The following is a 25758-nucleotide window of genomic DNA, read 5'->3' as shown; positions in this document are numbered from 1 at the left end:
ATTTCCATATCTATCCAAGTACAACAGTGCTAACTCACATGTTAGAAAAAGAGTGGGGATCTGTGCTCCTCCAGATATTTTTGGACTGCAGCTCCCATAATATTTATCTCTCCTGGCTTGGACCAATGAAAGTAGCAGTCCAAAATCAATCAAAGAGCCACATGCTTCCAACTCACATGGTGAAACATAATGCTTTGGATTAGGTTACAATACCATGAACAATACAGGTTCTGTTATTTTGGTAGTCACTGTATTAGGCACCATCATAAATGCATTTCTGCTGCAGCACACTATCCTCCTTGATAATTTCAATATAGTTTACTTACAACAATTCTTCCATTTTATTTTTGGCCTTTGGAAGCTACTTATTTTTTTAAAATGGCAAGAGACTCAAAACTTCTTGCTAGTAAGAAGGGAAATCAGTGGGAAACTTATTTATCAGTATTTCTGATTGCTGTTTAAAATGTGGGGCAGGAAACTGGAAACATATAATTTTGCTTTAGTCTTAACAGTGGGAGGATGCATGCATAAAAGAAATATTAAAGGATTAGCTAGAAGAATACAGTCAAAATAAGCCTCATCATTTCAAAAAAGCAGCTTCTTGCTTTTATGCTGAATTTATCAATTCAACACCCTACCCCATCGCTCCTCCTTTTCTATTAGCACAGCAAAATACTTTCCAAGATAAGTTTGACTTTGTTTTATTTCTTTTTCCCTATACTGTTGCTAGGGTAACATTTGTTTTAAGAGCTAAAGTTGAGGACATCTTTGCAAAGAAAAAAATCCCACCAAGAAGCCCCGCCAGAAGCTGGAATTTAAATGCAAACTCTGTCTTAAGAGCTGCTTCCGAGTTTTGGAAGCAAATCCTCCAGGCGGGTTTACTGAGACTTAACTGACAACATCCAAGACAAAGAACAAGGAGATGATATTACAAACATTTGTATGGCAGATTAGGGAGTTACAACTACATCAGAAAATCCTGTTAACAAGGCAAATCCGCCACAAAATATTAAACAATGACTTAGAGAGCCTACTTCGGCTTCCACTGGTTTGTTATATTTGGTAAAATCAAACCACTTCAGCCTATGAAGACACAGCGAATAAGAATTCAAAGTGCTTGGAAGGATTGCAATACACAAATTCATAAGTGTCGTAGGGAACAAATTGTGCAGCTTTAAAAAGATATTCTCAGCACAAACACGAACAACATAATCTTCTATTATTCCAGTGTTTTCTTGACTGTAGTATAAGCCTAAAATTATTCCTTTCCCCAATTCCTCTCACAACATTTTATTAATGTTTATGAACTACTTTAAATAATGATACTGAGAAAAAAGGAAAATAATCTTCACTGATCCTTAGATTTTATAACTCTTTTGGTGGTTTAAAGAAATACAGAGAGCTGGTTCTCATTATAACAGCAGTAAATTGGACGACTGCTGAAAAAACCACTATGTAGATGAAATTTGTTTTTGTGTAGATAATCTTTTTTTTTAAATGACAATTTACAATGTGAATTAACCCATTAGAGGCACCTTATGGATATATTCTCTGGGCTCACATCCATGAGGTCTGAACTGGAAACTGAAATTCTGCAGTGCAACCCAAGGTTGCACTACAGGCTATAATGCAGAATTTTAGTTTCCAGCTCAGATCTCTGATTATGCAAAGACAAAAGACCAGGTTGGTGTTCAGTTGGCCTTCCACATTTGTGAGTTTGACTGTTAATGAATTTGATGATTTATGGTTTGGATTTAGAATGTTCTCTCTAGTAATTGCTAGGTTCTCCATTGATATTCTATCGCCAGTTTCCAGAGGAAATGCGATTTCCCTGCTTCTTGGCAGGGGGTTGGACTGGATGGCCCATGAGGTCTCTTCTAAGTCTATGATTCTAGAGTGCTGCTGGAGGACCTAAAAATCCCTAGATACCTTTGGTGCTGCTGTGATTTTTAAAATTTGCTCTAAGTGGAAATTCTAGGCAACATGTAATAAATCACTACATCCTTCAGCAATATTCTCCACATAGCCAAGTTCCTTTGAATTTGTCTACTTACAAGTAAATTGCATTGACCAAAGACGTTTTAAAGAGATCTGATAGCTTCCTGTTGGATCATTTCTACAAATCCAGATTAGGGAATTACTGATAGTTTACAACATTTACCATTTTGCATCTCAGAACTGGATCAATGCCACCTTTCCATAGGGTTTTTAAATGCATTATAATGTGGGTGTGGGTGTGTGATTAAAAAAGAAGAGAGGGAAATCACGGACAGAATTTACTAATTACAGGCTTCCCTCAGTATAATGGTGGGAAAGAATAAATGCTTCTGTTTGTTTGTTCTTTGCAGGTGTACCTGGTATGCTGAGGTCAAAGAGGTAAATAGAGCACAACACATCAATGTAGAGAAAAGGAAGCACATAGATGGCAATGCATCAAGATACCTCAACACAGCAGGAGACTTTGGGTTTCTATTAATTTTTATGCCCAGTATGTCCTCCTAAAATCCTTTTTGGCAGATAGAACATTGAATAGCAATCCCTTCTCAGAGCAGACACCTATCTCATCTAGGAGGAAGAAATAAGAAGAATTTACTGCCTTTCACTCAATATGCTTCTTTAACTTGCTGACAACATCTATCAACAGCATCTTAAATATAAATATTGACTTTGTGTGGCCATTTGTCACATACCAAAAGCTATATCGTCTTTCTGGAAATTAACTCCCTAGTGTTCCAAGAACAGCACAAAATAACAACAACAACAACAACAACAACAACAACAACACAATCAAAATAACATTCAACCAATTTTTAAGTTAAGAAACCAGCATTGTATAAAAGAAATAAGCAAGAGAAAATTAAACAGTATAACAAAAGTTTTTATCTCACCCTTCATTATTGCAGGTGGTCAGAATCATTTCACAGGACTATTTTATATTTCAAACTTTTGTGACAAGGAAAAACTACACTATTAATCTTTTATGACCTGTCTCACACAAAATATTTGCACTTTAATACCACAAGGCATGGCTATCTTTCCTAATTCTGACATGGCAAAGGAAAATTAAAGAAATGTTTTAAGTGGTAGCAGCAACACCAGTGTGTCATTGTTTTTGATTACACACAATTCATTGTGTAGACACAAAATGTATACTTGGTGTTAATAACACCAGAAAAAACACAAAAGCCCCATATATCTTTTTGGCCTTTGTGTCTCTGTCTGTGTTATAGTTTTAAACTTTTCACATCTGCTTCCTGACTCTGTCACTAGAACCAAAAATCATCTAAAGAAATTAGGCAGACCTCAATACGATCCTGTTATTGACATTTATGTTGATCGATGTTGGCTCTTACAGAATTGGAATCTGCAGATCAATTCCCTTATTAGATTCTTTCTCACTGCTGCCACGATCATTTTATCACACAAGCTGTTGCTATCAAATGCTGCTTTATCACTTTATAATGGGAGAAGCAAAAGGTTTCCTCCAGCACTGAGACAGAAATAAAAATGGCCACGGATCTACACAAAAAAAATTGAGACCCTGAAAAAGAAGCGAACAATTATGTTTTATTATCATGTATTGAAATATATATACTTCCTGTGTGAAAACATGAAATAGTATTCATGTAAATAAAAAGTTAACTTTCTTTGTCAATATCATAGCTGAACTAGCTAAATAATTTGAGTTACATAATGAAATCCTTGATAGAAATATGTAGTTTTCTATACTTAATCATTCAGAAACAACTTTTCTCAAGTACACATTTTCTAGATGTCTTGACTACATCAGCTACCCACCCACGCAACCAGGAGGAGGAGTGTTACATTTCAACGCATCATTCATTGAGAAAGATTTATTAAACATTGTAAAAACAAACAAACAAAAAACCAAATAGGAACAATAGTATGTGATGCTAAATGGGTTGTTAGTAATTTTGCTTTAGGTCCCAAATGGAAGAAACGTGAGAGAAATAGCAACCAGGGTGAGTGAATTTCACCTAATCTACAGGCAGGTTAGAGGAACCTGTACGTAAGCTTTTAGGCACAGAAGAGAGTTTATAATTATTTAAACAGATTTTGACTTGCAGGCAAACTGTTGGTTATTCCCAACTAGAGTAGACCCATTCAATGACTTGTTGAATGTTAACATTGTTAAGTGCTAGTAATTCAACAGGTCTTTTGTAATCTTAACTAATTTAGAACAATATCTGTCCACCTAATCTGTAAAATCATTATCACATTCTTCTTCTAAGGACCTCAAGGCATCATATAGGAAACAAGGAATTGTTATGGGAACAAACCTCATATGAGGTGTGTTATGCTAAGAGACAGCAGCTATCCCGATAGCACAGGATTGATGTTTATGGAAAGAAACACTGGAGTATCTTAGACTGACAGAGAGGTTCCATTCCTCAGTGGCCATCTTTAAAAGCGAACTTGTCACCTCATCACCACACCCACAAATTTTGCATATAATTCACACAATCTGCTCATTCATGGGCATAAATGTCTTTCTAGAAGCACTTCACTGCAGACATCTGATGAAGCAGACTCAGATTTTGAAAACTAAATTGCAATCTTCTTTCTCTCGGGTGCTACATTATACCTTTGCATCATGATCGGGACTAACATGACTACATCTTTGATTTTTATGGCTAAGTGAAAATTTAAATTTGTAATCCTAGCATCAGGCCTCTAGTCAGTATATTTTGCATCTTCAGCATTGCAAAACTTTGAGGCTAGCATATTTTCTACACCCACTGAGTATGCTTCAGCCAAGAATGTCTTGGGATTTTTGTCTGATGGCAGATATACTATGAGAAGTTATTTCTATTATAAACATACATTGATATTTTAGTGTCCTGTAAACCTACACTAAAATGGAGGAAGCTGACAACATATTCTGGGCATCGTACTCAGAATTCAATTAAAATTCTACTTACAGGTATTTATATTCGTTTCAGCCCAACTTGATCCATAAACCCAGCACTGCAAATCTCAATGTGATTGCCTCCTCTCATTTCCCGTCCACTGACTTATTGTAGAAGTATGAACATTTTATAGGAAATTTTGCATTAATCATTACAGTGTTTATGGATACTGCTGTGCCTATGTAGAGCAGTCTCTCTTTCATATTCTGAGGTTCCCACTGTTGGTGGACAGTGGTGTTCATGCATGCAGCAGTACCCACTGATACTCCAAAGTTTAACACAAAGTCAAGTGTGAGTCTTGTTATGGGATAGAGTAATGGGATGATGGGGCTAAAATGCATGTACAACCTGTCTGTTCTGGATTCAACTCAGATCCTAGTATATTTTATCAAATATTTTGCAAAATGATTCATGTATCTAGTATTACTACCAGAATTCATCTGTCTACTTACCATTAATTCATATTTTATGTTCCAAAGGATGCCACCTTCTTAAGTGAAGTAAAGATGTAGACAAATGGCCCTCCAGATATTGCACTATATCTTCTATCATCCCTATAAGTCATGCTGTTGGTTTTTTTTTTTTGGGTGGAATGGTACAAGTTGAGATCCCACTCCTGCCCTTGAGATTCATCAAAATCTGAACATGAAGTAGTATTGTACTACTTATTTAGGAATTTAATCAATTGTTAATATAGCTGTCACTCAAGATGATAAGGCTCCAGATGTTCACACTGACACATCTCTTGATGTGCCCACATAGGTACATGGTAGCTCCATTTTGGACATGACTTCTATTGCAATTATTATATCTTGTATAAGGAATATTATATATATATGCACACACACACACACACACGCAGAGGAGATTTACTTTTGCAAGAATGGCACACTGGTTCCCGCTGAGAGAGAAGTTCATCACATTAATTTAAACCTCCAATAAAATAAATTAGTTTTTTATTGCCAAGTTGAACTATGTGGCTGTGATTGTAATGTATTGCTGTAATCCAGGCCTTAACGGCATTTTAGCCCTGTGGTGGTCAAACAGAAACCATTTCAAACCTTCTAAAGGCTATTAAAACATGTGCAGATGTCTGGAAAATTAATACTATTATTTGACTTTAACCTCTTGCCTGTAGGAGAGTCAAGGCTAGAAGAAGATGGATCAATACATTACAATAGAAAAAGTAACAAAGCACTCCTAGCAAGTTCAGTAGCAATGCACTAATGTCCCAAGAACATGCTTTGCTCACGATTGTAAAGAGAATATTACTTGCTTGCTTTTCCTCCCTTTTTCAGAATCATTTTTATCATTCATTTACCTCTATTAAAATCAAGGGAGATAAGTTCTATTTTCTACAATCTTTGCTTATTGCTGTTTCTCAAGGTCCAGAATGCCAGAAACTGGAAAGGTTCATTCATTTACATGACAAGAACATGAATTTGTCAAGGTTAATGTTGAACGAGCTGTATTTCCTTTTTTTCCTTCAGATCTTTTGCATTTTGAAAGGTACTTTCAGTATATCACTGAAATATCAGGTACGGAAGAATGAAAAGCACAGCAAGATCAAGATTACAGCAAAATGGTCTCATTACTAGTTTCAAAGCCAGCATAACTTTCTCAAACAGACCGACATACCTATATGTGTGTGTGTGTCATTTTACATTGCATAATGTAATGATTATTGAGGTAATGGTTTTTATACAATATTCAGGATTTGTAAAGGTTTTTGGAGAATATCTGGATACTTTATTGAAAACATGCTTTTAAAATAATTTATTTTGCACAGACTAAAACTTTCTACATCCTCCATATTTCCGTTCAAAAGCAATTTATGGAAATAAAATGGAGGAATGCAACTGTCAGAATAAGTGTTAAAATTAATACATAATCAGGAGGAAACATGTGCTGCATTTTGTGTTGTGATGAACATCTGAATATCTAAGGGGGGTTGGAAGGAAAGAGAAATGCCAGCAATGAGTTATCATTCCCACAACTTTATTAGAAAGATTAGCAAACAGTAAAGAGGAATTATTAAAATGGATCACAATATACAATGGGTACTTTCTCATATAACATCAGTGGCAAACAAGACTCTTGGAGTCAGAGTCTCCATTTCCGCTAAAGACTTTGAGGAGAGAGAGAAAGACAGAGAGATGTAGCATGACATTGGTTTTCTAGAAAAGAGATACAATTATCTGGAAGACAGAATAATATATTCCCGCTCCCCCAGCTACTTTTCTCTCTCCCTCCAAAGCTTCATTTCCCTGGTTTAGAGATTTCACATTACTGGTTTATGCAGGAGTGGATCACAGAAATTTATTCCTAATGCAGGCTACAACAAAATCCTTGATTTCTCCATTGTCTCTGAGGACTTTGAAAAATAGTGTTTCAATCTGAAACGGGATATGGTACATTCAGTTGGTGAGATGATTCCTCTTACTTTTTAAAAATCCAACTGCATGTGTCCTTCTTTACAGGACTGTAAAACCAAGTGCTGGTTTTCACTGGACTACTGGGGAGGAAGGCAATGGCAAACCACTCCAGTATCCTTGCCAAGAAAACTAAATGGACCAGTACAACCAGAGATATGTCGGTATGCCATTGGAAGATGGGACTCCCAGGTCAGAAGATGGCCAAAATGCTATTGGGGAGGAGCAGAGGATAAGTTCAACTAGCCCCAGATGTGATGACGCAGCTAGTAGGCCTGGGTAACAACGAAAAAATTTGTTTCTAAAATCGATTTGTATTTGGGGGGTTTTTTTGTTTCGATATTTAAAATAATTACAAAATTTTCCTTTTAAAAAATTTGATATTTACGAAATTTCGTAAATGGTAAAAAATTAACGAATCGATTTCCGAAACAATAACGAATCGATTCGTTAATGGCGGACGCGACCGCGAAATACGCTAAAAAACCTCCAAAACCTTCTGAAGCTTCCCTCTCCCTCTGTTGTTGACTGTTGGTGTGATATTATAATTTTTTTTCACTAATTAAACCATAAAACTGGCCCAAATATGCGGAAATAATAACGAAATGACCTCAAAACAATAACGAAACGAATACAATATCGAAATACGAAGCATTTACAAAACGTTTTTGAAAATTCATTTTTAAAATAATTGCTCCAGAATGGTTCGTTATCGTTTTGTAATTGAAAAAATTAACGAATTACGAATTAACGAAATGAAACCGCCCAGCCCTAGCAGCTAGCTCAAAGCCGAAAGGAAGGCTAGTGGCCGACGGTACTGGAGGTGAACGACGAATCCGATGCTCTAAAGATCAACACACCATAGGAACCTGGAATGTAAGATTTATGAGCCAGGGCAAATTGGATGTTGTTATTGGTGAGATGTCAAGACTAAAGATAGACATTCTGGGGGTCAGCGAACTGAAATGGACTGGAATGGGCCACTTCACATCAGATGACCACCAGATCTACTACTGCGGACAAGAAGAACATCGAAGAAATGGAGTAGCCTTCATAATTAATAAGAAATTCGCTAAAGCAGTGCTTGGATACAACCCAAAAAATGACAGAATTATCTCAATTCGAGTGCAAGGAAAGCCTTTCAACATTACAGTGATCCAAATATACGCCCCAACCACAACTGCTGAAGAAGCAGAAGTAGATCAGTTATATGAGGATCTGCAGGAACTACTGGATAATACACCAAAAAGAGACATTATTTTCATTACAGGAGACTGGAATGCCAAGGTGGGAAGTCAAATGTCAACTGGGATCACAGGCAAGCATGGTCTGGGAGAACAAAATGAAGCGGGATGCAGGCTGATAGAATTTTGCCAGGAAAACTCGCTATGTATAATGAATACTCTATTTATTTATTTATTTATTTGGGGTTCTTTTACCCCGCCCTTCTCACCCCGAAGGGGACTCAGGGCAGCTTACAAAAGCAAAGGCACAATTTGATGCCTGCATCATAAAGACAATCAAACACAGAATTACATCAATACACAGTTAACAACAAATATACATTATAACCATAAAATCAATAAAACCAAATACAAACCCAATTTCTCCTCTTACATGGTCAGCGTTCACTACTCATAGATCTAGTTTTACGTTCCACTTCATCAATCCTACTCTATTCCAACAACCTAAAAGACGGCTTTATACATGGACCTCACCAGATGGTCAACACCGAAATCAGATTGACTACATCCTTTGCAGCCAAAGGTGGCGGACATCCATCCAGTCAGTGAAAACAAGACCTGGGGCTGACTGTAGCTCAGATCACGAACTTCTTATTGCACAATTTAGAATAAAACTAAAGGGATCAGGGAAAATACACAGACCAGTTAGATATGATCTCACTAACATTCCTAGCGAATATACAGTGGAAGTGAAGAACAGATTTGAAGGACTAGATTTAGTAAACAGAGTCCCAGAAGAACTATGGACAGAAGTCTGTGACATTGTTCAGGAGGCGGCAACAAAGTACGTTCCAAAGAAAAAGAAAATCAAGAAGGCAAAATGGTTGTCTGCTGAGACACTGGAAGTAGCCCAAGAAAGGAGGAAAGCAAAAGGAAACAGTGATAAGGGGAGATATGCCCAGTTAAATGCGCAATTCCAGAGGTTAGCCAGAAGAGATAAGGAACTCTTTTTAAATAAGCAATGCATGGAAGTGGAAGAAGACAACAGAATAGGAAGGACAAGAGACCTCTTCCAGAAAATTAGAAACATTGGAGGTAAATTTCAGGCAAAAATTGGTATGATAAGAAACAAAGATGGCAGGGACCTAACAGAAGCTGAAGAATGTGGCGAGACTATACAGAAGATCTGTATAGGAAGGATAATAATAACGAGGATAGTTTTGACGATGTGGTGAATGAATTAGAACCAGACATCCTGAGGAGTGAGGTTGAATGGGCCTTAAGAAGGATTGCTAACAACAAGGCAGCAGGAGACGACGGGATCCCAGCTGAACTGTTTAAAATCTTAAAAGATGATGCTGTCAAGGTGATGCATGCCATATGCCAGCAAAGATGGAAAACACAAGAATGGCCATCATACTGGAAAAAAATCAACTTATATCCCCATACCAAAAAAGGGAAATGCAAAAGACTGCTCAAACTTCCGTACAGTGGCCCTTATTTCTCATGCCAGTAAGGTAATGCTCACGATCCTGCAAGGAAGACTCCAGCAATACATGGAGCGAGAGTTGCCAGATGTTCAAGCTGGGTTTAGAAAAGGCAGAGGAACGAGAGACCAGATTGCCAATATCCGCTGGATGATGGAGAAAGGCAGGGAGTCTCAGAAAAACATCTACTTCTGCTTCATTGACTATTCTAAAGCCTTTGACTGTGTAGATCATAATAATTTGTGGCAAGTTCTTGGTGGGATGGGCATACCAAGCCACCTTGTCTTTCTCCTGAGGAATCTGTACAAGGACCAAGTAGCAACAGTAAGAACTGACCACGGAACAACAGACTGGTTCAAGATTGGGAAAGGCGTACGGCAAGGCTGCATACTCTCACCCAACCTTTTTAACGTGTATGCAGAACACATCATGCGATGTGCGGGGCTGGATGAATGCAAAGCTGGGGTGAAAATTGCTGGAAGAAACATTAACAACCTCAGATATGCAGATGACACCACTCTGATGGCCGAAAGCGAGGAGGAGCTGAGGACTGCTCACTGGAGGGAAGGATACTAGAGACAAAGTTGAAGTACTTTGGCCACATCATGAGGAGACAGGAAAGCCTAGAGAAGACAATTGTGCTGGGGAAAGTGGAAGGAAAAAGGAAGAGGGGCCGACCAAGGGCAAGATGGATGGATGGCATCCTTGAAGTGACTGGACTGACCTTGAAGGAGCTGGGGGTGGGAGCTCTGGCGTGGGCTGGTCCATGAGGTCACGAAGAGTCGGAGACGACTGAACGAATGAACAACAACATTGGGGTGGAGGTCCAATTCCCATGCTCCCTGCAACATTTTTGTTACCTCAAGGTTAACCAAATCTGCTGCCATTTTACTCTTCTAGAAGGCCACTGTTCTAGCTCTCTCACAACTGGAAATTAGATTAATGACACATTACATTGATAGGATGAACTTACAAGCATAAGATAGCACATAGAGCTTGGTAGATAGTCATATCACCCACTAATCTGTATACATTCTTTGTAAATATTAAACAAGATGTTAACTCTGAGAAAACCATATACTGTTTATGAGACAGTACTCAGTTAGAGTAATGGAACATACTCAGAGTTTCAGCTATGAATAGTTTAACTCTATCAGAGTTTCAGATATACAACAAGAATATGCTTGAAACAATCTGAGATAGTGAGATAGTGTTTACTGTGAAATTGAAAATTTCTCATTAGTTAGAGATCAACTTTAAATCCCTACCTACACAACCTGTTTTTTTGGCATCACCTACTACTCTATATTACCACCTCAGAGGGCAACTGCACCTTACACTAGACTGAATGTATATAAAATATAACTGCATTTTTTCAGATGGAAAATTAAAGAGGGAATAGGCAGTGAAGCAGAGAGTGGTCAAAAGCAGATAAAATGAAGTGATCTGATAAAGAGAAATACTGAATATGGTAAAAATTAACTAGCCCCTTCCTTTTCATAGAATCATAGAATCAAAGAGTTGGAAGAGACCTCATGGGCCATCCAGTCCAACCCCCTGCCAAGAAGCAGGAATATTGCATTCAAACCACCCCTGACAAATGGCCATCCAGCCTCTGCTTAAAAGCTTCCAAAGAAGGAGCCTCCACCACACTCCGGGGCAGAGAGTTCCACTGCTGAACGGCTCTCACAGTCAGGAAGTTCTTCCTAATGTTCAGATGGAATCTCCTCTCTTGTAGTTTGAAGCCATTGTTCCGCGTCCTAGTCTCCAAGGAAGCAGAAAACAAGCTTGCTCCCTCCTCCCTGTGGCTTCCTCTCACATATTTATACATGGCTATCATATCTCCTCTCAGCCTTCTCTTCTTCAGGCTAAACATGCCAGTTCCCTAAGCCGCTCCTCATAGGGCTTGTTCTCCAGACCCTTGATCATTTTAGTCGCCCTCCTCTGGACACATTCCAGCTTGTCAATATCTCTCTTGAATTGTGGTGCCCAGAATTGGACACAATATTCCAGATGTGGTCTAACCAAAGCAGAATAGAGGGGTAGAATTGCTTCCTTAGATCTAGACACTATGCTCCTATTGATGCAGGCCAAAATCCCGTTGGCTTTTTTTGCCGCCACATCACATTGTTGGCTCATGTTTAACTTGTTGTCCACGAGGACTCCAAGATCTTTTTCACACGTACTGCTCTCGAGCCAGGCTTCACCAATTCTGTATCTTTGCATTTCATTTTTTCTGCCAAAGTGGAGTATCTTGCATTAGTCACTGTTGAACTTCATTTTGTTAGTTTTGGCCCATCTCTCTAATCTGTCAAGATCGTTTTGAATTCTGCTCCTGTCCTCTGGACTATTGGCTACCCCTCCCAATTTGGTGTCGTCTGCAAACTTGATGATCATGCCTTCTAGCCCTTCATCTAAGTCATTAATAAAGATGTTGAACAGGACCGGGCCCAGGACGGAACCCTGCGGCACTCCACTTGTCACTTCTTTCCAAGATGAAGAGGAAGCATTAGTGAGCACTCTCTGTGTTCGTCCACTTAACCAATTACAGATCCACCTCACCGTAGTTTTGCCTAGCCCACATTGGACTAGTTTCCTTGCCAGAAGGTCATGGGGGACCTTGTCGAAGGCCTTACTGAAATCCAGGTACGCTACATCCACTGCATTCCCCGCATCTACCCAGCTTGTAGCTCTATCGAAGAAAGAGATCAGATTAGTCTGGCATGACTTGTTTTTGATAAATCCATGTTGACTATTAGCGATGACTGCATTTGTTTCTAAGTGTTTGCAGACCGCTTCCTTAACAATCTTTTCCAGAATCTTGCCCGGTATCGAAGTGAGGCTGACCGGACGGTAGTTGTTTGGGTCATCCTTTTTTCCCTTCTTGAAGATTGGGACCACATTGGCCCTCCTCCAATCTGCTGGAACTTCTCCCGTTCTCCAAGAACTCTCAAAGATGGTTGCCAATGGTTCCAAAATGACTTCCGCTAGTTCCTTCAATACTCTGGGGTGTAGTTGATCTGGCCCTGGGGACTTGAACTCATTAAGAGCGGCCAGGTATTCCTGGACGACTTCTTTCCCAATTTGGGGTTGGATGTCCTCCAATCCCTCATCCACTCCATCTTGCTGAGGTTGAAGACTCTCTTTTTGTGAGAAGACCGAGGCAAAGAAGGCATTAAGTAGTTCTGCCTTTTCCCTATCCCCTGTCAGCATTGCCCCATCTTCTCCTCGAAGAGGTCCTATCGCCTCCTTGTTTTTCCTTTTTCTACTGACATAAGAATAGAAGCCCTTTTTATTGTTTTTAATGTCCCTGGCAAGCCTGAGCTCATTTTGTGCTTTAGCCTTGCGGACCTTTTCCCTACAGGTGTTGGCCATTTGTTTGAATTCTTCTTCGGTGATTTCTCCCTTTTTCCACTTCTTGTGCATGTCTCTTTTGTGTCTTAGCACAGTTAGAAGTTCTTTGGACATCCATTCTGGCTTCTTTGCACTTGTCCTATTTTTTTCTCTTTGTTGGCATGGTTTGCAATTGAGCCTTGAGTATTTCATTCTTGAGAAATTCCCATCCATCCACAACTCCCTTGTCTTTTAGTATCTGTGTCCACGGAATGCTGCTCAGCGTTTCCTTCATTTTTTGGAAATCAGCTCTCCTAAAGTCCAAAATGCAGGTTTGACTTGTCTTAGTTTCGACCTTCCTTTGTACCTCAAATTGCAGGAGCACATGGTCACTTGCCCCTAAGGATCCTACCACTTCGACCGCATCGATCAGGTCCTCCGCATTTGTTAGGATGAGATCAAGAGTAGCCAATCCCCTTGTTGCCTCTTCTACCTTCTGGACCATGAAATTGTCTGCAAGGCAAGCGAGGAATTTGTTGGATCTTGTACTCTTGGCCGAGTTTGTTTTCCAGTAAATATCGGAATAGTTGAAATCGGCCATGACTACTACATCTCTTCTCTGTGCCTGTTTGGTCAACTGTTGGCAGAAGACTTCATCAAGTTCTTCCTCCTGGCTTGGGGGTCTGTAGTAGATGCCTACAACGACATCTTTTTGAGTCCCAGTTCCCTTGATTTTTATCCAGATGATTTCAAGCTGGTTTCCCAGATTGCTGTCTTGAATCTCTTCTGCAGCATAAGAGTTTTTGACATATAAGGCTACTCCGCCTCCTCTCCCCTTTGTTCGGTTTCTGTGAAAGAGGTTATACCCCTCGATATCTACATTCCAGCGATAGGAGTCATCCCACCAGGTTTCAGTGATCCCTATGATATCATATTTGTAGTGTTGTGCTAAAAGTTGGAGTTTGTCTTGTTTATTTCCCATGCTCTGTTCATTAGTGTAAAGACATGTGAGCCCCTGAGATCTTCCCTTGAGCTGTTTAATTGGGATTATTGTGCTTTTGGTACTTGGTCCTTGTTGTGTTTGTGCAGCCCTCCGTTTAGCCTTCTGGCGATTCCCAGACATTATGGGTAAAGTAGTGTTCACAAGGCTGTTGTCCCCCTCCCCCGGTGGACCTAGTTTAAAGTGCGTCTAATGAGGTTTGCAAGTCTGTGAGCAAAAAGGTGTTTTCCTACTTGTGTGAGATGCACCCCATCCCTTGCCAGTAGGCCATCCTCCTGGAAAAGCAGGCCATGGTCGAGGAAGCCAAAGCGTTCCTCCTGACACCATTTTCTAAGCCAGTTATTGACCTGTACTATTTTTTCCACTGGAAGAAGTTTTTATTCAAATTGATGTTGTTATGCCCCTGGTTATATACAACTGCATGCAGGCCAGTAGCCAGGAAAAAAAATTGGGACGGGGTGTGTTGAACAATTTTAATTTTTTTTAGTGAATCATGAAGAATAGGTCCATTACACAAAATAATTTAAATTCTATGACTTGTTATATATATTTTATATAGACTTTCTATTTTAGCTACAAAGTTTCAAGTCTAAAAAAACCTGAAAATGACTCTTAAATGGTGTTGGTGAAGTTGGTGGATGTTTCTCTTATGAATCTGCCTTGAACAGATGTAAGGAACCCTAACTTCTCAATCACTGAGCTTGCTGTTTCAAAGATCTCCTGAAATTATTTCAGAGATTCTATGTGCATCTCCCTGTTTTTTACTAAGAGACTCTTGACATGTTGCAGACTACATAAAATGTCCATATCTACTCTTTGCAGTATTTTCTAAGCTGAAGGGATGGTGACAGAAGCTTTCTTAGGATGTGTATGGTTACAACAACTTCAGGATTCAGAGCAGATAAAAGAAGGTGTCCAACCTGGGAAGAAGTCTCACTGTTGTATAGAGGACTCTCTTTTAGTTCTTCAAATGTTCTCATCACTACACTGTACAGTTCAACAAAATGGAAAGCTGCATCATGTTGCTTAACCGAATGGCTTTCACAAAGCAACAGGTTGTTTGTTCTTGATTCAGGGAAACAATCTTTTATATTTTCTTCAATAGTTCTAGTCTGATGGATGATGCTCTGAAGAAACTGTACACAGACTGTATTGTTCCTTGGCAGTTTCTGATAAGTGCATGCTGCAATTCTTAACTAAGGCTAGATTTAGTGAGTGAGCACTGTAGTGGCTGTAGACAGCCATTGGATACATCTGTGATATGCACCACTAATACGACCACATGTTAGCAGCTCCATCATAACCCTGTCCACAAAAGTATTTCAAGTTCAGCCCAATTTTTGCAGTGTTTTCAAAATAATGCCTGCAAGTCCTCCACTCCACCTGTTCTATCACTTATTTTCACAAAGCCCATAAACTCTTATTCCTGCAACTTCAACTTCAACGTCTTTTACCGAGAATGATAACTGTTCTGAGGTATTCACATCAAGATGACTTTTCAGGTCAGTGTCTCCTGATCTGACACTAGATCTCAACGCGGCCCTTAAATTACTATCATTGTGCAAAGGTTCTTCACATATAATAGATCCTGAATCATTGCCAGTTCTTGTCAGCTACAAAGGACAGTAGTTTCCACATTTGGCAGAAACTTATTTCTGTTTCCTTCTTATTAACTTTATCATGATGAAAAGTTACATCAATACATTTTTCACTGTGAATTAGCAAGAAGTTTTCAGCCAAGCACAAGTTGTTCTGATGGTGCTCAGTTTTTTGGTGTCCACTGAAGACTTGTATTGCATCTTTCAATCTTTTTAAATCACACCAATGGTTTTGCAACCAATCCACCAAGCTTCTAATGATGACCATTACTGCCAACTTCTCCTCCAAACACCAGAGTGCACATTGTACATGAAATGAGTAGGATAACCAGGGAACTCATTTGGATTGAACCATTTGGTTTGAAAACTTGGATGTCTCTTCTAATCCACAGGGAATACAACTGAGTCCATGGATTTTGCACTAATTGAGCTTTTACTTGGTCATCAGAAACAATCTTGCTCATATAAAGTCCAAGGTCTAACAATGACACAGCTTCTTGTCTTTGCTCCTGTTCCATGGTTTCTTTGGCAGGGCTTGGATTAGATGAACCCGTGGTAGACACCTGTTTTCAGTTTTCTTCAGTTTTTACGTGCAATCCAAGTGTGCCTGTTCTGGGGTCTTTATCAGTACTAGATACTGCAATGGTTCCCAACCTACTGCTTTTGTGGTCTTCAATAGTTGGCTTTTTCTTTTTTGCAATGAACTCAAACACGTTCAGTTGCTTTGATAGTTGATTAGGCATGTTCTGGGGTCGGGTGGATGAAGGAAACACTAACAGCAACTAACAGGGCTTTAAGTCTCAGAACAGCAACTCAAGATAGCAGACAATTGCACAGTAAGACAGCTGTATTTGGGATGACCCACAGCTAGTTTCATGCCTTCCTTTTATACCCAGTGGGAGAAGCAAGAAGGCAGACATAAGAGAGAACTCTGAAAGGGGGAAAAGCAAGACTACTTTCAGGTTTTAAAAAATAATATTTCAAAAACTATTAAAGATAATTACAGGAGGTAGAAAACAAATGAAATTACATAATAGAATCTATAATTGTGTTCAAATTTCATTAACAAATGTTGATAAGAATTAGAGATACATCATTTTGAAAGATCTTATATATTTTCATTTTCAATTGGAATATCTAGAAATCAAGATCTATGTCCCACCCATATTACATTTTCAGAAACTACAAAATACCTTTAATCTGGTATCTAGTTATTCAAAAGATACTTTAGGAGAAATTAAAGTATAAACTTTTAAAACAAGCATATATTATTGTAGTTGTAATATACCTTTAAACATAAATTATATTTAAATTTATGTTTCTCTTATGTTTCTCTTATGGAGTTTAACCTGGGGAGTCCAATTCTGATGTCAGTTTTGGTGGATTAAATCATCTTCACATCAAAAATGTTGATTAAACACCCGTGATATCAAAACTTGGTCACTTCCACTATGTCAGCGATAGCTGCTATTGCAATGTAAATTGGCAGAAAAGTAGGTAATGACAGTGTGAATAAATTATCAAAATTTGGTTGAGACCGAGCTTGCAGTTGTGTAGGAACTCTAATTTTTGCTTCTTGGAACAGTGCTTTGGTTAATCAGGTAAAATTCATGAGTCAACCAGGTTTAAAAAAAACTTGAAAAAAATGTGGGGTAGGGGGTGAATCTGTAACACCTCCCCTTTCCCCTTGACTACAGGCTTGGTTGCATGTGATATATAGCTAAATTCTCCCTCGATTCACAATCTTATTGATCGAATAGCAACTTTTTTTTCTTTTTCTACAAAAAATCTGTACCTTTTTGATACAGATTTCAAATGATTCAGAAACATACTTCTTTGGACCTGAAAGTACAGAAAGTTCACTCATAAAAATGGCAGAAAAGTTTTCAGGGGAAATAGACTACATCTCTCCAAAAGCAATTGTGGACCATTATTATAGTGACATTTGTCTGTACATGGAGACAGCACATTATTGTTTTCTTTTCTTTTCTTTTTTTTATCAAGGGTTATCTTGAGCAATAGTGAAAATGCTTGAGAAGTCAGGCAGTTTCCAAGCAGGTTTACTTAAAATTAAGACCTACTGCCTTAAGTTTACTATCAGTTAGGCTTCAATGACATGCATACTTACACAGGAGTTTCTGCGGCACATATGCATTAACATAAACAGCACCAGACTGCACATAAAGTTGGGCTTGGAGACTAGGTACATTTTACTCTTACAGTCCCACTGAAGTCTAATCCAATTCCAATCACATGTAAAAGTATAGAACTGAAATAACCTCATAGCACAGAAAGGGTGAGTGTGAATGGAAATGTATTTGTGACTCATTAAGTAGTGCCGCTATTAATGTGAGATGTTATTGCCTTGACTCTCAAGATGCCATACTTCAAAACCTAGGGAGGCAAAGTTTAATTCCTAATGTTCACTTTGCCCTTGCAATTCCTATGCAAGGCGCAGACAAATCACTACTTCGCCTTGTGCCTTGACATAGGTGAGTGACTAATGAAACATAGATTGCTCAGGTTCAGAGACAGAAATGAATATGAATGCTAAAACACGGCCCATCTAAAAATACTCTCAGTTGTCTGTCAATATCATGTTGCCAAGGTTTAACAATGAAGGTTAATGCTGCCATCCAGTTTGAGCTTATTAAGAATGGAGGTCCAATGGAAATGTATGAGTTCAAGCACAGATAGACTCTTTGGTTACACAAAGCATTTGTGTTGATTTTATCTTGCAATACAGTATTTCACATTCTCAGCAAAGTCAGACGAGGTTTCAGTCGATAGTGCCAGAGCCTCTGGCTAGGGAAACAAATTCTATGAAGTAACAAAATACTGGAACAGATTAAATCACATGGGACAAAGGAAAGCCATTCGTAGAATTAATACATAGGAAAGCTACTAGAAAAGGTTAACACATTTCTTGAATCATTAATAAGTTTTAAAATCTAATACAATTGCAATTATGCTAGGAGGTGGAAAATGTAACTATTATGCTTATTTTAAGTTGTCATCTAAATTTAAGTTAACTGCCTTCACTAAAAGCCTTAGTTGAATTAAACTTGAAAATGCCATCCATGATTTTGCTTCCCCCCCCTCTCTTCTCCCTAATTTGAGCTTGTGAGAAAAGGAAGTAGCTGCATGAAAGTTTGAAAACCCCATTTTCCTTCCTTCCTTCCTTCCTTCCTTCCTTCCTTCCTTCCTTCCTTCCTTCCTTCCTTCCTGGACAGAAAAATTAAGTTCCTTAGGACTGAAGAAGAGCCTCTATGCAAAAAGACTACTTTCCTTCCAAGGTGTCTTTATTGGTTTACAATCTTTGAAACCTGGAAATAAGGATAGCGCCTCCCATAATAATGAACATAAACAAACAAGATGCTAATTATCAATTAGCATTAAACCATATGATGGTGAAATTAATAATGAAGCACACATGTATATGTTTTCTTAACTGGATATATAAAACCTTTCATCTACTTTTAGACAGAGTGGTCTGAATTTACAGTTATTAACGTATCTTAAGGAGTTTTATCATTAACATATTTTAAGAAGTCTGAACAAGATTGCTTCTTGGAACAAAAATAAACACATTTCAAAATCAAATTCATAACCACTTGTTTTATGGTTTAATACATTAGGTTTGTAGTGATATTTCAATACAATATTGCAAACTAGTTAAGATTAAATAGACTTCAATAAGCTTCTGCTTACTGAAGTCCTTGGTGAATACTTATTTCAACTGATATATACTTTTATTCCTAGAACTGAATTTTAGGGACTTGGGATAGATGACTTTTGAGACTATGTTCCAAATCCAGTTGTTAATCCCTGGTAGAGTAGATCTATGTAATTGGTAGAACTTCCATAATTTAAATTCAGACTCAAAACTCCATAACAAATTTAATATGTCTGCTCCAGTTGTGTCTAGCAACCAAATTTAGATTGAAAGAAGTTTATTCTAGAGTAGGGAAGAATGTTTTCCGAAATTATTTTATCAAGAATATTTGTTTACCTTGTTACATCTGCACTTTACATGGTTTTCTATTTTGTCTACAAATTTCTGAAGTCTTCCAGTTTATTATCTATAAATTATCTGATTTCAGTAATATGGCTCTTTTAAGATTTTTAGAAGTGGAGTAGGAGAGTAAAAGGTTCAGTTACTGAGAGTAGTAACCTCAAAAGCCTTTAAAAATATATCACATTGAAACTACTCTTGAGTGAGAGCTCTGAATATTGTGACCAGAGCATTTTGTCATTCTCTAACCGTCAAGGGCTGACAAAAGTTGTGTATAAATCTGCCAGAACATGTTTCTGGGTAAAGACCCAGCTGGGAAATGGAGAATTTTAAAGCTACTTTCACTTAATATATAATTGCATTCATAATTGGTTATTAATATAATTAATTTAATTAAAATGGCCATTCCCAATTAAGTTAAAATGTTTCTTTTTTGTTAGAAAAAAGTCCAGATTGATAACTTCACTGGTTTTAATAAGTTAGTTGCCATCTCTGGTAGAATTCAATGGAGAAATAATACACATTCATATTTTCAGCTTGGGCATAAATGAGATTTTTAAAAAAAAACATAGAGCAGTTGGAGCAGGTTCTGAGAAGGGCAACAAGAAATTTAAGATGCATGTAGAATAATACATATGAAGGAAGGCTAAAACAGTTGGAAATGTTCATCCTGGTGGAATAAAGACTAAGGACTTACATAAGTGCACTTTTTAAATGCCTCAAGGGTTATCAGAGAGAGGAAGGGGCAGGCCTCTTCACTGCTATCCAGAGGAGCGGATATGGTTTAATGGTTTGAAGTCACTGGTGAGTTGATTTTGACCAAATACAAGAAGGAAAGTCTTAACAGCAGGAACAGTTTGACAATAGAACCAACTGCCTTCAAAAGTGGTGGGAGCTTATTCGCTGGATATCTCCCAAAAGAGGCTGGACAGCTACCTTTTGGTGTTGCCCCCTCCAAATGCATGACTTTATATCCAAAATACCCCGCATATTCAAACCTTGAGTAGAAGTGACATACCACAGCATACAAGAGGCTTAATTTATAACGTATTCTGAATTACAGATGAAAATGTAAATGCTCTAAAATGCCCATCTGCTACAATCTTTATAGGCATTTTAAGATAACAAATATATAGCTCAACACTGCTTTATGTTGTAAAAATTGTAATCTAAAAGGGTTGTTATAAAGAGGATAATATAACTGTAAACCAAATTTTCCAGTGATATTCTCTGTATCCGTGCCCACAAAATTGTACAAGTAATTAACGCCAGCACTACCACAGACATACAGTACATGTGTACAAGATGAGGTCAGTAATAGAAATAAAATAGGGCCAGCACCTGGCTATGTATGAGATGGGGCTAAAGAAGAGCTTGAAAGCTTGCCTCATCTACCAGCAGATGTTGAGCTCCATAAAATACATTAACTGACCCACAGTGTATCTCCTTTGCTGGAACCAAGACAGCTGCAATGACTGCAGCTTCACAGAATTACAGCTGACTATAATTATGCATAGTGCTCTCCTATATTTAAATATGAGTCTCCAATTCAGACATTGAGAGCAAATGTTCACATATCAGCCTGTGCTAATAGCTGTGGATGCTCTTCCAGAATGCTTCAAATTTCAGCTTTATCATAAAGAGCAGAAAACCTATAAATCTTTGAATCATTTAATTTTATGCATTCTTTTTGGTATTTCATTTGGGAGTTATGGAGTGTGAAATATGCAGCATGATGAGAAAACAATTATCTCGCACACCTGTTGCTTATGCATATTATATTTAAGAGAAGTCCTGCAGTGGCTATTACCCTACCTTTGCATAATTTCATCCAAATGACTGAAGTTGATCCAGAGAGATAAAAGCACACTTTCACAGGGGGCTCACAGAGCTACCGTTTCACCTGCCATGATCACGGTGAGATGATTCTAGTTTTTGAAATCAAACCCATTTTTAAAACTCTGCACCTGACAAAATGAAATTGCTCAATTTTAGGTGCGTGCACACACACACACACACAATCTTTGCCTGAATACAGAATGCAGATGTTTTATAATGAAAACGAGGAACAATTACACTTAGACCATTAAGGAAAAAATAGACTGACTTCCTGTTACTCCTGCAATGTATTGGTTAACTTCTTAAAACTTTACGTCCTTGCTACCAATTATGATAAATTATTTAACATTTCAGGTTGCAAATATTTTTTTAAAAAAATAATGTACAGCCAGCCCTCCACAATTGCAGGTTTGGTTTTCGTGGATTTGATTAAAATGTTCTCTTTAGGAATCTCCAGTAGCCTCACCACACTAGAGAATGGATCCACTTTAAATCCAGTTTCGGCCTCCTGCAGAATTCTGGGGTTTGTAGTTTAATGAGGTCCAGGACTTCTCTGGCTGAAAAGTTTAAAGGCACCCTAAACTACAAGCCCCAGAATTCAGTAGGAGGCAGAACCTGGATTTAAAGTGGATCCATGATCCAGTGTGATGAGGTCCCAGGTCTTCCAATGCAACACTAAGGTAAATTTCTGCCACATGTTTATTTATTTATTTACTGTATTTGTATACCGCCTTTCTCAGCCAATCAGCAACTCATGTTTTCCATGCTTGAGGTACCTAATAAGGCATTTTCTCAGATGAAGGAGCAGTGTTGTTGTTTTTTAATTTGAGGGGTTCCTGAGTCCCTAACCTTAGTGAGCATGGGGGCCTGACTGTAGTTGTTTCTAATGGACTTTATGTGAACCTAAACAAAGGGAAACAAGGGGAAAACATAGTGCGCTGGCAATCCATTTCTTTATATTTCATTAAAACCTTTTCCCCATGTTATGAAGAGCTAAGTCAGCACCACGTTCCCAAGGGATGAAGAAATAGCTTGGAAATAGAAAAATAACAGGGGGGGGGGTACTTTTAATGAAGTGCAGAGCTGAAAACACAGATTTTCCTTCAACAACTTTAGCTTACTCCATGACCATGTATGCAGGGATTTACTTAAGAAGATGACATCTTACTCTTATGTTCTGTAAACACATCAGGTTGAAATGCCAAGAATCCTTCATGTCAAACAGACAATTCTCTTTAAATAAAAAGCAATATGAGTAGTCAAGCAAAGCAATAAAAAAGTTTTTAGAGCAGAAAGTCTGAGTTTACTAGTATTTTCACAAATATTCATAGTAAGACAGGCATATTAATATTGTCAGAGTTCTTTGATAAACATCAGCAAACCTGAACTTGAGCATTGATTTATATAAAAGAGGAGTCTTATTTGGTAATCCTAGTGAAACTTAAAAGATATAAAATAATCCCATCTCAATTGTACATTTGATTAAAAACCACAAAACCATCTTGCCTTAATTTCTATTATATTCACAGGGGCACAAGAAGCAGATAAGATCCCAACACACAATACCCATAGACATCTCATAGCTCCCAAAATCTATCCCTGAAATTAATTTTTTTCAAGAAGATTTTTCACCACCAAATAGTACCAAAATATTTTAAACTGCACCTAAACATACTGATTTACTCCCATTTCCCACCAATTCTTCCCAAACCCAGAAAAGACAAAACAAACAAACAAGCACACAAAAATCATCTGAAAATTAGTCAAGACAAAACTGGAAATGACATCCTTCTGGTTTTGCCGGGGAGGGGGAGACAACCCCAACCCTGGTACAGCTGTCCAACTTTGTCGTAATGCTACTCTCACTCCATTTTTGTTTTTCATTAGGCTCTAAAGGCAACCGATGAAATTAAACGACTTCACAATGATAGCATTTTTTCATACAAAATATTTGTGAAGGCTCTGTGCAAAGCAAAGGCTTTGCATATCAATCTACATTTTTACCTGCATATATTCAGAAATGTTATGAACACAAACTTCGCATCTGACTTCATTACAAGCAACATCAAACTACTAAAATTCCAAATATAAGAAGCGACCAGATGTCCTTGATCTGATTCAAATTTCAATTATTTTCTAGAACAATATACTTATTGAATTTATTCCACAGATCCCCAGGGTGTTGGTTTTTTTATTTTCCATGTTAAAAATTGGATTGATCTTGCAATAGCTCTTTGCACTTTTGTTGGTCCTCCCATCTATAATCCTGTTACTATAAATGCCTAAGGAAATTACCCTCCTAGCTGTGACCTTAATTGAATTGAAATGCATCTTGCACTTTCCCTGGACTCTATCTAGGTACAATTGCACATTCCCTGATCCTTCCGCACTCAGCACTTAACCTTTCAGCCATGATAATGTTTTTAAAATGTTACTGTGATTGTAATGTTTTTCTGATGTTGTTGTCAATTTTATTTTATTTTCATATTTTTTTATTGAGTGTACTTTAATCTGTATTTTTGGGCTTGTCTCCTTGTAAACTGCCCCGAGTCCCTTCGGGGAGATGGTGGTGGGGTATAAAAATAAAGTAGTAGTAGTTGTTGTTGTTGTTATTATTATTATAAAAATTTGGCATATGAATCAGTATATGTGAACAATGTAGACATCCTAGAATCTTGTAAAACTCCAGAATAAGCAAATATGAATGTAATGCTAAAAATAATTCCCAATTAAAAAAATGCCAAAGAGGTTTGGCCAATGTGACTAATTACTTAATACAGTGAGTGGCGCATGTTGTGTACTATCAGTACCTTTCAGTGTATTTGTGTACCTACAAATAACTAAAAATTCAAAAAAAAAGTCATAGCATTACATCAGATGAATGGCTTCCACATCTCGCTTCGGTTTTAAGAATACAGATCGGCTTTACTGAAAAAGCAATCTAATCATCCTTATATCACTAAGGGGCTAGGGCATATACACCTGCTCTGTTTTCCTGAATCCATGCTGAGCAACATCTATCTTCATTTCTCCAGACCAAGATATTTCTTTCTTCTAGCTGTCACAATAGATGGCAATTCCTATTTCAAAATTATTCATAAATATTTCACTAAAGACCATTTATGCTTTGCCGCAAGACAGTTTCTCTCTTTGATTTATCGCTGGTGGCCTTTTCTCCAGCTTTGAATTGTCATTCCAATAGCAGACTAGAGGCTCTTGAAAGAGACCCTCTTTAAAATAGCACAAATGCTCTTTGTTCTGATGAAAGACCAACACAAAGTATTTCTTCTTCTTCTTCTTCTTCTGTTTCTTTTTTTTCTTTTTAGTATGAAAAGGGGCCCCTCATTTTCTTGTACTAAAACTGGCAGACAGTAATATCTTCTACTCTGAAAAAACAGCTTGTTGCTGCTGTGTGCCTTCAAGTCATTACTGACCTATGGCAACCCTAAGTCTAACCTATCACAATATTATTATTTTTTGCAATATTGTTCAGAGGGGGTTTGCTATTACCTTCCTCTGAAGCTGAGAGAGTGCAACTTGCCCAAGATAATTCAAAGGTCTTGAACCCTGGCCTCCAAAGTCCTCGTCCAAGTCTCAAACCACTTTTCCATGTTCACTTTGGTAGAGTAATGTTGACACCAACCACAACTGGTAATAACTTCTTACCTCTTTAGTTCCACCCTCAAAACATTTGTGGATTGAATTCCCTTCTGACAACAAATGTCCCTTATCATGGTTATAAGCTGGAAGCTTTAATTTGTCTTTAACTTATTTATTCAAAAAAATTATACTCAGATCTGGAATATTCTGAACATGTTTTTGTTCAGGTACAAAACCTATATGTGTAAGTCACAAAGACTAAGAAAAAGAAACTTGTTGAACAACTGGATCTTATAGATTATAATTATGCCAGGCTTATGGCGTGTGTCTGTGTAAGAG

At 37.9% G+C, this 25758-nt stretch overlaps 1 protein-coding gene across 4 annotated transcripts in view; it reads right to left on the bottom strand.

The window, feature by feature from the left end:
• Positions 1 to 25758, bottom strand: part of NCKAP5 (NCK associated protein 5) — a 797184-nt gene that overhangs the window by 142474 nt on the left and 628952 nt on the right. The gene's annotated exons all lie outside the window — the stretch shown is intronic.

This window comes from Anolis sagrei, chromosome 1, assembly GCF_037176765.1.
Source record: "Anolis sagrei isolate rAnoSag1 chromosome 1, rAnoSag1.mat, whole genome shotgun sequence".
Taxonomy (NCBI): Eukaryota; Metazoa; Chordata; class Lepidosauria; order Squamata; family Dactyloidae; genus Anolis; species Anolis sagrei.
Note: the sequence above shows the minus strand (reverse complement) of the source record. Positions and strands in the feature narration are given on the sequence as shown.